Source organism: Petaurus breviceps, unplaced genomic scaffold (assembly GCF_028583685.1).
Source record: "Petaurus breviceps papuanus isolate PSGF00001 unplaced genomic scaffold, PetGlider_PUasm1.0 90683, whole genome shotgun sequence".
NCBI classification, from domain to species: Eukaryota; Metazoa; Chordata; class Mammalia; order Diprotodontia; family Petauridae; genus Petaurus; species Petaurus breviceps.
In genome coordinates, this window is record NW_027187308.1 from 8,627,624 (window position 1) to 8,639,594 (window position 11,971).

General features: G+C 37.8%; 1 long non-coding RNA gene across 1 annotated transcript in view; it reads left to right on the forward strand.

Moving 5' to 3' along the window:
* The first annotated feature begins 8,103 nt into the window (after nucleotides 1-8,103).
* The window catches only part of LOC138144008 (uncharacterized), a 28,354-nt gene continuing 24,486 nt past the window's right edge, over nucleotides 8,104-11,971 (forward strand). The window contains exons 1-2 of the long non-coding RNA XR_011163843.1: nucleotides 8,104-8,398; nucleotides 8,601-8,670. This is a non-coding gene — a long non-coding RNA (uncharacterized lncRNA). The remainder of the gene's footprint in view (nucleotides 8,399-8,600; nucleotides 8,671-11,971) is intronic.

An 11,971-nucleotide genomic window follows, 5' to 3' on the forward strand; every position in this document is an offset into this window, starting at 1 on the left:
TAGCTATTCAAGTGTCTTTGAACCTTGTCTTTGATTGTATCAAGAGTCTTTGTTGGAAACAGTATACATTGTGTTGCCCTTAATAGGCCTAATATAATCACCTGGAGCCCAAGGTGGGAGGAGCTTGCCAAAAGAGCGAAACAGGAAGGGTGGAACAAGAAGGAGAAGAGCAGAGAAAAGCTTGAGCAGAGCTGGGAGGGAGCAGAACTGAGAGAGAGAATGCTTGTGATTTCATTGCCCTGTCTGTTGATCTGTGTTACTTTGTTAGACAGAAGCATTCTGTTGATTTGTGTTGATTTCTCAGACAGAAAGTGAATTGAGATGATAGTGCTGGTGATGTGTATAAATATTGTTGTGGCTCTCTTAAACTTGATGTGTGTAGTTATTGCTGTAGCCCTGTTAAGTTTTGTCTTTCTAGAAACAGAAACTGCAAAGAGTTTGGAGTGGAGCAGTCCCTGTGAGCTGAGATATGGAAAAGGATTGGAGAGCTGCCTATGTGTGAATACAGTCAAGAGTTCGGTGAATCCAGGCAAAAGCTGGGAGTAGTCAGCCCATGGAGGAGGAATGGTGGGGTTTGGAAGTCAGCCTTGAGTTAAGATGAAAGAGGATTTTACTTGGATACTCTGTATTGACTGATGATATTGTAACTTACTATGACCTAGTGTTGGATGATATTTGTACATTCTACTACCTCTTAAGGATGATTGGCTTAAGGACGATTGGAAGTCAGCCTCTAGTCAAGATGAAAGAGTACTTTACTCTGACACTCTGTATTGACTGAGAAAATTATAGTTTACTATGACCTAGAGGTGTATGGTATTTGTATTTTCTGTTACCTCTTGAAGATGACTATAAGATATACTGAATGATATGTTTTGTTTAAGACAATGAGGCCACCTTAGTAATAAGTTGTTATGTTATGTTATTGTGAATGTTATACTTTAGTTTCTTGAATGTTAAGCTAAATTATTGCTGAATAAATAGAGTTCACTATACCATGCAATTAGAACTTTAAAGTTATTCACAGCAGCAGTCCTCAGGAGAGCTGCTTGTGATTTACTACAAATGCCTAAGAGAGAGACTCCCCTGTGATTGTCACAGAACAATCTTTTTCCTTCACTTTTATAGAGATGGACAATGAAGGTGTCCTTGAACTCCTGGGGGATAACCTACTCTTTCCATATAACCCAAAAAATTTTAGTCAGCTTTTGTATGAGCAGTGAACCCCCTTCCTTTTAAATCTCAGAAGTAATAGAATCAGCACTAGGCTCTTTGCCACAGGAGAGGAACCTAATGGCATTCAAAACCTCTTCTTCAGTTGGAAATTTGGCTACAGATGGATTGACTTCAGCCTGAAGTATATATTCAATGACTTCAGCATTGATTGATGATTTTCTGTTGAGAACACTATGGAAGGGTTCAGCCCATCTTTCTAAGATCATGTCCTTATCACTGATCAGTGAGGCTCTCTCATTGCTGAGTAGGTGAAATGACCCAAGGGTCTTTGGCCCATAAATAACCTTCAGGCATTGCATGAAATACTTTAGATTGTTACTGTCAGCATAAAACTAAATTTCATCTGCCTTCTTACTGAGCCAAGAATCCTGCAAATCTGCTTTGCTTGTAATTTATTTTTTGATGGAATTAAATGCTGCCTTTTTAGAGATGGATGAACTAAACCCTGTGTTGATCTCAAAGGTCCCTAGAAGCTCTCGGTCCTATGGTTTAGGAATACACAGAATATTAGTTTGATTTTGGGGTTTACAAAAAATAAACTCTCATACTTTCCCTCTCAAATGTTTCTGAATTTGTATAACACATTTATGAACACTGTGAATAGAAATGAGTCACTCAAGGGACATCCAACTTGAAGTTGTCCTTTTCTTCAGGTACCCTCCAATTCATGAAGTCTATGAGTCTATATCTTTTAAAAAGGGCTGAGGCATCTTGACCTGATTATTGAGCTGGTCCATATTCTCCACAACCACATGGCATTTTCATTCAGAAATAGGGATTTTGGTCCATCATGAGGCAACCTTACATCTAGGAAAAGTTCAAGCTTCTGTATTTTGTCATATTTTTTTCTGGTACTAATGAATTCAGGAGAGAAGCCTGAAGCAGGGACAACAAGCTGCTCATAGGCCATCCAGCTGTAATACATTAAGGTTTCTCTTAACATGTGCAAGTACTGTGGGAAGAGAATGTCTCATGCAATCTATTTTCCATACCTCATGTAAAACTAATCTCCAGGGAGCTATTTACTATTTGTTTATAAGCAACAAAATACACATACACACTCACACATATAGTTTATATAATTACTACTTCCTTTGAAGTATTACAAAGCAATTTATTTTGTAAATTTCATTTGAACTAGACAAAATCCTGTATCTTTTAGCGATGTTTAATTGGTGACATTTTAATAGGTTCCATTTTTTCCTGGAACACATTAAAAGCAAACTAGTATAAATTATGGATTGAAGGTGAGGGCCAGGTGACTTCTCAGGGAGGTACCCCACCACAGGGAAAGTCACATTAAAAAACATCATTGCTGAGGATTCATCAGCCATCAGAGTGCATAGTGGGTAAGTCATTTTACTTCTCAGGGTCTCTAGGCAACTCTAGTCTAAGGCAATAAGCTATAGGTATTAATCACCTCTAAATTTCAACTATTATTATTCATGTATATTCCCTATTTATCATGAGACTACAACTTCCATGAGAGCAGGAATTGTGTCCAAGACATTGTGTCTCTTATAATGTTCTGCACATTCTAGGTGTTTAATAAATGATCATTTCATTGAATTACCTCATCTTACTGCACTAAATCTTTGTTGAATTGTTTTATTTGTTAGATAAATGGCAGTGTCCCAGTAAGTCCTTGCTGTTAGTTGAAGTAATAGATTATTTAGGGTTAAAAGAAACTCCCCCTAATGAGATTATAATCTTTTTGGGCAGATCGAGGAATCCTTGATGGAGTCAGACTTGCTCAGGTATGATCCCTAGGAATCTTTATTAAGAGCATAATTTTAGCAAGAAGTTCCACTATTGGATTGGTCTGGTTAGTAATTCACCAGCTCATTCTATTACTCTAAATATTATGACATTCTTCCTTCACTTAGAAGAGTGGGAGGGAGTTTCTCAGGAAGAAACAAGTGACTAATCCCGTCTTGGACTTTTGGAAACAATTTGTGAGTTACATTAGAGACAGCTGCAGTAATACAACCCTCTTGGACTCTTAAAATGCGACTTTTTCGTGGAGATCACACTTATTCAAAGTGTCTGCTTCATCACATATCTGAGTCCCTCAGGCTCCATGCTACTCTGTCACCAAAAGTCTTTGACAGATTAACTTTCTGGAATCAGAGAAAAAACTCAACAGCCCTGAGTATGATGTAATATGTGAGTTGGTCTAGTCTCTTCATCATGGTAAAATGTGATACCACACCTGGAATAGGATTAAATGTCATAATGAAAGAAAAATTAAAAGAGTAGCAAGGCTAGAGTTGGAAAACTCTATAGACCATACAGAGCAGTACAATGATAGTCTATGATTACATAGCTTTGTCATAAAGATGTCACTTCAGATGGGCACATTAATAATACATTGGGGAAATTCTGAATTGATCCAACTCTTCTGGAAAACAATTTGGAAATATGCTGGAAAAATAACTAAACTTCATAACCTTAGAACTAGTGATCTCACTACTGGGCAGATGCCCCAAGGATATCAGAGACAGACTAAAAGTTTTTGTGTGTATACATACACACAGATATATGAACATACGTTTATATATATATTAACTTTATATATGTACATATGTGAACTTTTGTGTATATATAAATGTGTTTATATGAACTTTTGTGTACACATACATATATGAGATTTGTATACATGAACTTTATACAAATATACATATATATGAACCTATTATGTGTGCATAAATATGTATATATTAACTTTTGTGTGTATATATACATATTATAATAACTTCATGTATATGTGCACATAGGAACTTTTGTATACAGATGGACTTTTATGTACACATACATACATATATACACACTTTCCTCTCCCTTTGACATCCTTGAGGTATTAGCCCAGTGGTTATATCACTAGATCTAAAGATAAGAAGCTTAGTTACTTTTCTAGCATACTTCCAAATTGTTTTCTAGAAGGGTTGGACTAATTCATAGTCATTAATGGTGTGTACATATGTGTATATATAATATACATATATATGTATGTATAATATGTGCATTAATGTGTGTATATATTCATGTGTCCTGTATATTTTTACTTATGTATACACACACACACATATACTGTGGAAACACTTTTGTGATGGCAAAAAAAGAAACAAAATGGGTCCCTATTAATTGGGGAATGATTATGATGGACATTCTCTGAGATGTAGCCAAATGCCACAAACTATGATTCAGTGATTATGGAAGTACTCTAATTTTAGGCCACAAAATACAATTACTTTTTCAGTTACACACAATGCAAATTGTGATCCTTATTTAGAGTTGGAAAGAACCTCACATGCCATCTAATCTAATTCCTTCATTGTCTAAGGGATGGGTCAGAAGTCCAGGGAGGTTAGGTGAATAGCCCCAACTTACATAGGTAGAAAGAGTCAGAGGTAGGATTAGAGTCCATGTTCATGGATTGAACTAGTGCTTGTTGTACTATACCATGTTGCTTAATACCTCGAGCCATTTATTCATTATAGTCAGTAAAATGAGAAAGCTGGACTACATACTTGATAAGGTCCTTTCCAGCTCTAGGCTCTCAGATTTCAAGCATCTTGAGGATTTTGTGTTCAGAATGCTTTGTGTAGTGTCTTGGACAATGGCCTGTGGTGTCTCTACTCTTGATAATGATGGTGAGCTTCCTCTTTAGCCTTCATGAAAGAAAAACTTTCCTTAAAAAATCAGATGCTTCAAGGAAACCAAGCAAAGGTTTTTCTTGATTCTCTTAATTCTTTATTTTTTCTTTCCACTAAATATGAAAGCAGGGCAGCTAGGTGGTGCCATAGTGCACAGAGAACCAGGTTTAGAGTCAGGGAGATTTATCTTCCCTAGTTCAAATCTGGTCCCAGACACTTCCTAGTTGTGTGACCTTAGGCAAGTCATTTAACCCAATTTGCCTCAGTTTTCTCATCTTTAAAATGAGCTAGAGAAAGAAATGGCAAGCTATTCCAGTATCTTTGCCAAGAATGGGATTATGAAGAGTCAGAAATTACTGAAATGACCGAACAACAGCACCCCAAATATGAAAGCAATTATTCCTTTAGTCAGATTGTAGCCAAGTAGCACCTCTTCAGGAACAGGCCACCTTTACATTTAAGTGGCACGTAGATACATAGTTTAATCATCCACTTGGCACGATGCCAGGAAAAGAAATGTCAAGGGAGATGATTAAATAAATCAAAGGAGATTTAGCTATTCACAAGTCCCTTTGTGGGTTTGTGCTTGAGATCTCCAAAAATGGTAGAGATATTTCAGACTCTCTTCTCCTCCTTGTAAGACTGCTTTCCAAAAGGGAGGAGAAAGCAAACATTGTACTGTCTTTTCTATTGATAATCCACCTGCAGCCCAACTTTCCTCCAGTCTATGGAGAGTTGGGCTAGAGATGGATTATTCCAGTCTGTGAGTCTCAGTCTCTGTTTTTCCCATGATCTCTGGTGTTCCTGACTTCATTTTAGCCGCCGTGGCTCTGACCTCACTTTCTGTTTATAGCATCTGCTTCTGATCCTTGTAGCTCCTCTCTGTCTCTTGATTTGCCCTCTTCCTTGATGGCTTGGTTTCTGTGTACTTAAGTATTGACTGTCTCCTTACTTGGATCAGTAGGACAGATCCGGGCATAATTTACTTACATCTGCAAGTTCTACTTTATGAGCTACTCTCTACCTTATGACAGTAGTTCTCAATATTATTCAGTTAAAATATACATTAGGATAAATGGACAGATAGACAGATAGATTGGTGATAAATAAACAGATAAATGATAGGTGATAGATAAATGACAGATAGATAGATAGATAGATAGATAGATAGATAGATAGATAGATATAGATAGATAGACAGACAGATAGATAGAGCATTTATTAAACAGTCATAGCACCTGTGCTGTGCTAAGCACTGGAGTTAGAAATTTAAGCGACTGGGGCAACTAGGTGGTACAATGGATAGAGCACCGATCTGAGTTCAAATCCAGCCTCAGACACTTACTACCTATGTGACCCTAGGCAAGTCACTTAACCCTGATTGCCTCCCCTCTCCCTATCCCCCAAAAGAAATATAAAAAATCATGACAATGGCTGACCTCAAGGTCAAGGTTTTTAAAAAGCAAGGACAACACAAAATAGGTAAATAGAAAAGGGAAGGGAGAAGTGATACACTATGGAAATGTTCAGAAAGCAGTGAGGAGATCCAATTCCAGGCAAGATAAGGTAAAAATTTCTCTGTTGGATCCCATCATCATAGGGCCTAAGGTTCTAGTGGAGTTTGAGGGAAGAAAGGTGGAAATGACTGCCAGACTGGAGCCAGCAGGGTGTAAAGTTAGAGAAGGCCTGGACTGGTGATTTTTATAAACAGAAGCTCTCAATGAGTAAACTCCCTCTGCACAAGCAGATCACCATATTCAATGATATTGCCTTAGAGAGCTGCCTGGGGGACTGAGAAGTTAAGTGACTTGCCTAGGGTCACACAGCCAGAGTCGTCAGAGGTGGCATCTGAACCCAGATGATCTTGGATCTGAGGTTAGCTCTCTACCCACCATGCCACACGACTTCTTCATATTCAGCATGAATAGGATAGATATATTGACTATTGGTGTTGTTCTGTTTCCCTTGTATACTTTTCTCCCCTTCAAAGTAGGCAGCTGAACAGACATTTTGTGCTCAGCCCTCCATTGGATGTCTAGTCTTCTCAGTGTGATATCAGACTGATGTCTCAGACCGGTTCTCTACAGATTAAAATAGTTCCGTTAAGTGGTGGCTTGAATCTTTGGAGTCTCTGACACTCAGGCTCGATTATAAAGGGACAAATTATCTCAGTGGTGTCAAACTCAGATAGAAACAGGGGCCACTAAACTGGATCTGATCACATACTGACTTAGAAAGCCACAAATTAATATTCTCTATGTTCTATTGTGTTTTTTATTAATTTTGTTAAATATTTCCATTTGAATCTGATTCTTCACACACAAGAGTATGGCTGGCTCAATATAACCCACAATCTGCATGTTTGATACCTCTGGCTTCCCATCCTTCAGTTATACCCAATTTTTCTAGAGAACTAGAGAAAACCATCAATTGATATGATGGGAATAGTGGCACTAGCCTCCTAATCACCCAACAAGAATAAATAATAATAATGAAAGTACTAAGAGCAAGCACATCACTCTGGATTTAGGACATAAAGCTTGCAAAACGTTGTGCTGAAAACAGAAGGAAGCCCTTAGGAAATATAGAGGCCATCTCCCCTTGCTAGTGTTCTTTTTCTAAGTCTCTGCAGAATCCTTCAGATCTCTCTAGCAACTTTCTGTGCTTTTGGCCCATTATTGTTTTTCCTCCTTGAATTTTTGCATCTCACTGTAGTTCCATCGTTTTTCTTTTTTGTCTCTCGGTTTTTCATTAGGCTGTTCTCTTGTTCTGCTTTCCATCCAAGAACATATGAATTAAAGATGGAAAGATGTATTTGATCACCAAGTCCCTCCTTGTCCAGTGTCAAATAGTCCCCTTCTAGAGAGTGATTTTTTCCAGCTCACTTGAAAATCATTCAAGTGATGGGGTTTCCACCACTTCCTGTGAATAACGATTCCACAGACTGACAGATCCCATTACGTGGTCACTTTCTCCCTCATGTTCTGCCTACATTTTTCTTTGCTCAATTTCATCCTGTTTCTCCTAGTTATACTCTTTTGGACAACTCTTAAGAAATTCCTCTCCATCCCTGCTCCATGTTCCTTTCAAATACTTGCAGATGGTTATTATTTCTCCTTAGTCACTATTTGGCCAAGCTATTTGAACTGAAGCCTTTCATCTTTCCCCATCATGCATTGCCTCTGGGCTTTTCTCATCTTTCTGGTGTTTGTTCTCTGATCTTGTTACTGGTTGGGATTGTTCTGTTGTGTCTGGGGTATAGAACACTGTGGGAGTGAGACTCCTCCAGGGATCTCCGAGGCTCTAACCCTGACTGAGATCCCCAGAAAAAGGGAAGAAGAACCGTTTCTATGGAACTGTTGCCAGATCTGTGTGACACAACCAGATAAAGGACGTATGTAGAGCCAGCTAGCCGAAAATGACAATTCAGCCACAAGATGTGTAGACATGGTCAGAAAGAGGTGTTTTCTTGCTGCTCAGAGCTTCTTGACAATGTAAAATGTCAGGTAAAAAGTAATTTTATCTCAAATTATTTTGCAAACCTGATCTGCTCCCCAAAATTGTTCCCAGGTCTCCAGGACTTTTTTTGGGCCTTGTGTCAGATTTCTCATTAGCCAGGGCTGTATATATCATTTAAATAATCTGTCCTAAGTCAGACACTTTTATTTTTGCTGCCAAACTACCAATGTTCTATTTTTTTGTCAGCAGGAAAATAGATGAGAGGTGAAGAATAACCAAAACGAAAGGCAAAACACCCAGTGTAACAAGAATTCCACAGGTAGGTGAAGTCTGTTCTGAGACTTTTAGGTCTTTTAGTTAGTAAGGTAAACATTCAGCCATATTTTTGTCGTATCTCATTCCTTTTTCCTATTCTGAAATATCATCAACAGACTATAATTGGTAATTGTTAACTCCCATTTCTTTTTTCAGTTTCCCTTATATTTTGGTATTTTTCAGCCTCCACTAAAGCTTCTAGATGAACTTTTGGTAACTTTCCTTAAATTCTCTATTCCTGGAAACATGTAAGAATTCGATAGATGCTCAATAATAACCTCCAGTATTTTCTTATTGGAAACAGATCAATGGGTAGATGATCTTCTTTTGATATATATATGTATATTAACTCTACTACTCACAATATTTTTGTGATTCATAAGATGCGTCAAATAAGGGAGAATTATGTGATTTTGTCTTTATTTTCCTCTGACTTCTGGCTGGAAAATATTTTAAGAGACTGCTGTCAGGACTTCTAGTAAAGATGGTGATGTGAAAGATCCTAGAAGAACCTAGCTCTTCCACAAACATCCCAAAAAAAGATCTGAAAGAGAACTGAATAGATCAAACTTCCCAAAGTGGGTGATATCACTCCCTATGGGGTGCTGAAATGATGTAGGAGGGAAGGGAGGACAGTAGTAGCTTTGACTGTAATTCAGGGGCATTGAATAAAAATGAAGGGTGCTGGAAAGGAGAAGAAAATTTTGAAAAACCATTTGTTGGAGTTAAATGCTTAGTGATTACATTATTTTCCAAATAAACACACAAAATACAAGTTATAACCAATGGTCAAGCCCATCAACCGCCCTAAACAAGCAAGCCTTGGCAGACAAGCATGTCACGCAAGATTGGGAAGTCCACATGTATCAGCAGGAATATGTGTGTGTGTGTGTGTGTGTGTGTGTGTGTGTAATGGCTTGTTTACAATATGATATTATACAGTTACCTGATGCAATATTGTGTCATTAAAATTTCAATGAAAGGGGAAATCCCACAAATTTCCAATAAATTATTAAATTTAATATGTGTCAGTTTTAAAAATATATATTGTATATTTTTTTGAAATGACCCAAATTTTTTAAAATTGTCAGAGGGTTAAAGAAAGTAGATCTCCAGGGAGGCACTGAGTAATTTTTTTTTGAAAAGGGAGGGGCAGGCTAAATAAGTCTGGGAACTTCTGAAATGGATCGGTGATCAAGAAGGCCAAGAAAGGCATCACTGAGTTCTTCCATCCTGAATAGGACAACTCAAGAAGACAACGAGAAGCCTGTAGGGTGCCCTGAGGAAGGCTGTACCTGGAGAGGTGGAAGTTTACACTAAGTCTTGTAAATGGGGCCCATACCTGCAAGCCCTCTGAATGAGTATGTACCAGGATTATTGGAAGTTCTCCCAGATACTAGTAAATAGGGCCTGGAGGCTGTGCAAACTTGAAGTTAATTTGCATAGAGCTTGCATGCAGAGCAGTATGTGAGACCCCAGGGGTCTGAAAGCAACAGGATCTTTGCCCTGCAGTTTGGTGCAGCATTATGAGAGTCAGTCTCTAATAGGGCACTCTTATGGAGACAGGGCTATGCAGTGAGTGGTCTAGGGCACTAAGAGCCCCAGAAGGGGCCAGGGGAAGCTTAACGACCAGGCATTCAATCAACAAGCATTTACTATATTCCAGGCACTGTGACAAGCACCAGAGATACAAAGAAAGGTAAAAATGCAAGTATATAATGGGAGCATTCTTAGGAGTCCTGAGACCAGAATAATTTCTGACATCCAAATAGGGACTATCAAGACCACAATGAAAGATAGAGCCAATTGCCAGCTTGGAAGTATGAAAGGAAAATGATATAGAAGTGGAGCTTAGGTCCACACCCACATAGGACCATCAGAAAACAGAGTATGGAAGGAATCACGGAAGAGGATGGGGCCTAGACCCAATCATCCCATTCAGAACTGCAGAGACAGTGCCATCCAGGCTATAGAGGAGTCCAGACCAAAAAGGACTCACACCACCCATACAAGAAAGGATAGAGTCTGGACCTGGCACAAAGTCTCAATCTCAGAAATGAGATTAAAAACAGAAGAAAACTCTGAATACAGACAGTGATGAAATAGTCTGAGTGAAGAGAAACCCAGAAAAAGAGACTAACTCCACAAGAAATCCAAGCACAGCCTTATAGAAAGTAATGCCTTGCCCCAAAGGACTATGAGAATGGTTGAAAAAAATGAAACAAGGGATGAAAATGAAAATAGAGCTCCTGAAGAAAAATATGAAGAAAAAATAGCTCACAACAGAGGGCAAAAAACATTAATCAAATAGCGGATTCCCTGAAAAACAGAATAAACAGCACTTGATGACTTTAGGTGACAAAAAAAAATAAGAACAAAGCTTAAAGACTAAAAAATTAGAAGAATATATTAGTTATCTGTTTCTAAAAATAGCTGTATGGGAAAACAATAAGGAAAGAACCCTCAAATTTCCTGAAACTCTGACCAGACTAAAAGCCTAAATGCCATATTTCAAGAAATCATAAAAAAAAACCTTCACATATTTATTAGATCCATAGGGAAAAGTGAATAAGAAAGAAACTACCAATTGCCTCCTGAAAGAAACTTCTAATTGAAAATATTCAGGAATGTTATAGTCCAAATCCAGAACTTCCAGTTCAAATAAAAAAGCTAGAAAGAAAAAATTCCAATGTTGAAGAAAGTGTAGCCAGGATCACATAAGACTATGTTGCTATTAACATAAAGGAGAGAAAATGTTTCAATATGGTGTTCCAAAAGGCAAAAAATAAAGACTTACATCAATGAACAACTTACTTTTATGTGTAGTTAAATGAGAAGGGAAACTATCTTATACTAAGATACCAAAGATAATGAAATCATATCAATATATACTATATATATTTTATGTGTGTATGTTGTATGTGTATGTATATATGCCTATATATGTATTGTATATTTATACATGCATATATGTGCATTATATATACATATGCAGCACTGAAATAATTCATCATCATCTTTGGTATATACACACACACACCAAAAAGCATAATATTTAAGTACTTGAAGAAGAAGAAGAAGAAGAAGAAGAAGAAGAAGAAGAAGAAGAAGAAGAAGAAGAAGAAGAAGAAGAAGAAGGAGGAGGAGGAGGAGGAGGAGGAGGAGGAGGAGGAGGAGGAGAAGAAGAAGAAGAAGAAGAAGAGGAGGAGGAGGAGGAGGAGGAGGAGGAGGAGAAGAAGGAGAAAGAAGAAGAAGAAGAAGAAGAAGAAGAAGAAGAAGAAGAAGAAGAAGAAGAAGAAGAGGAG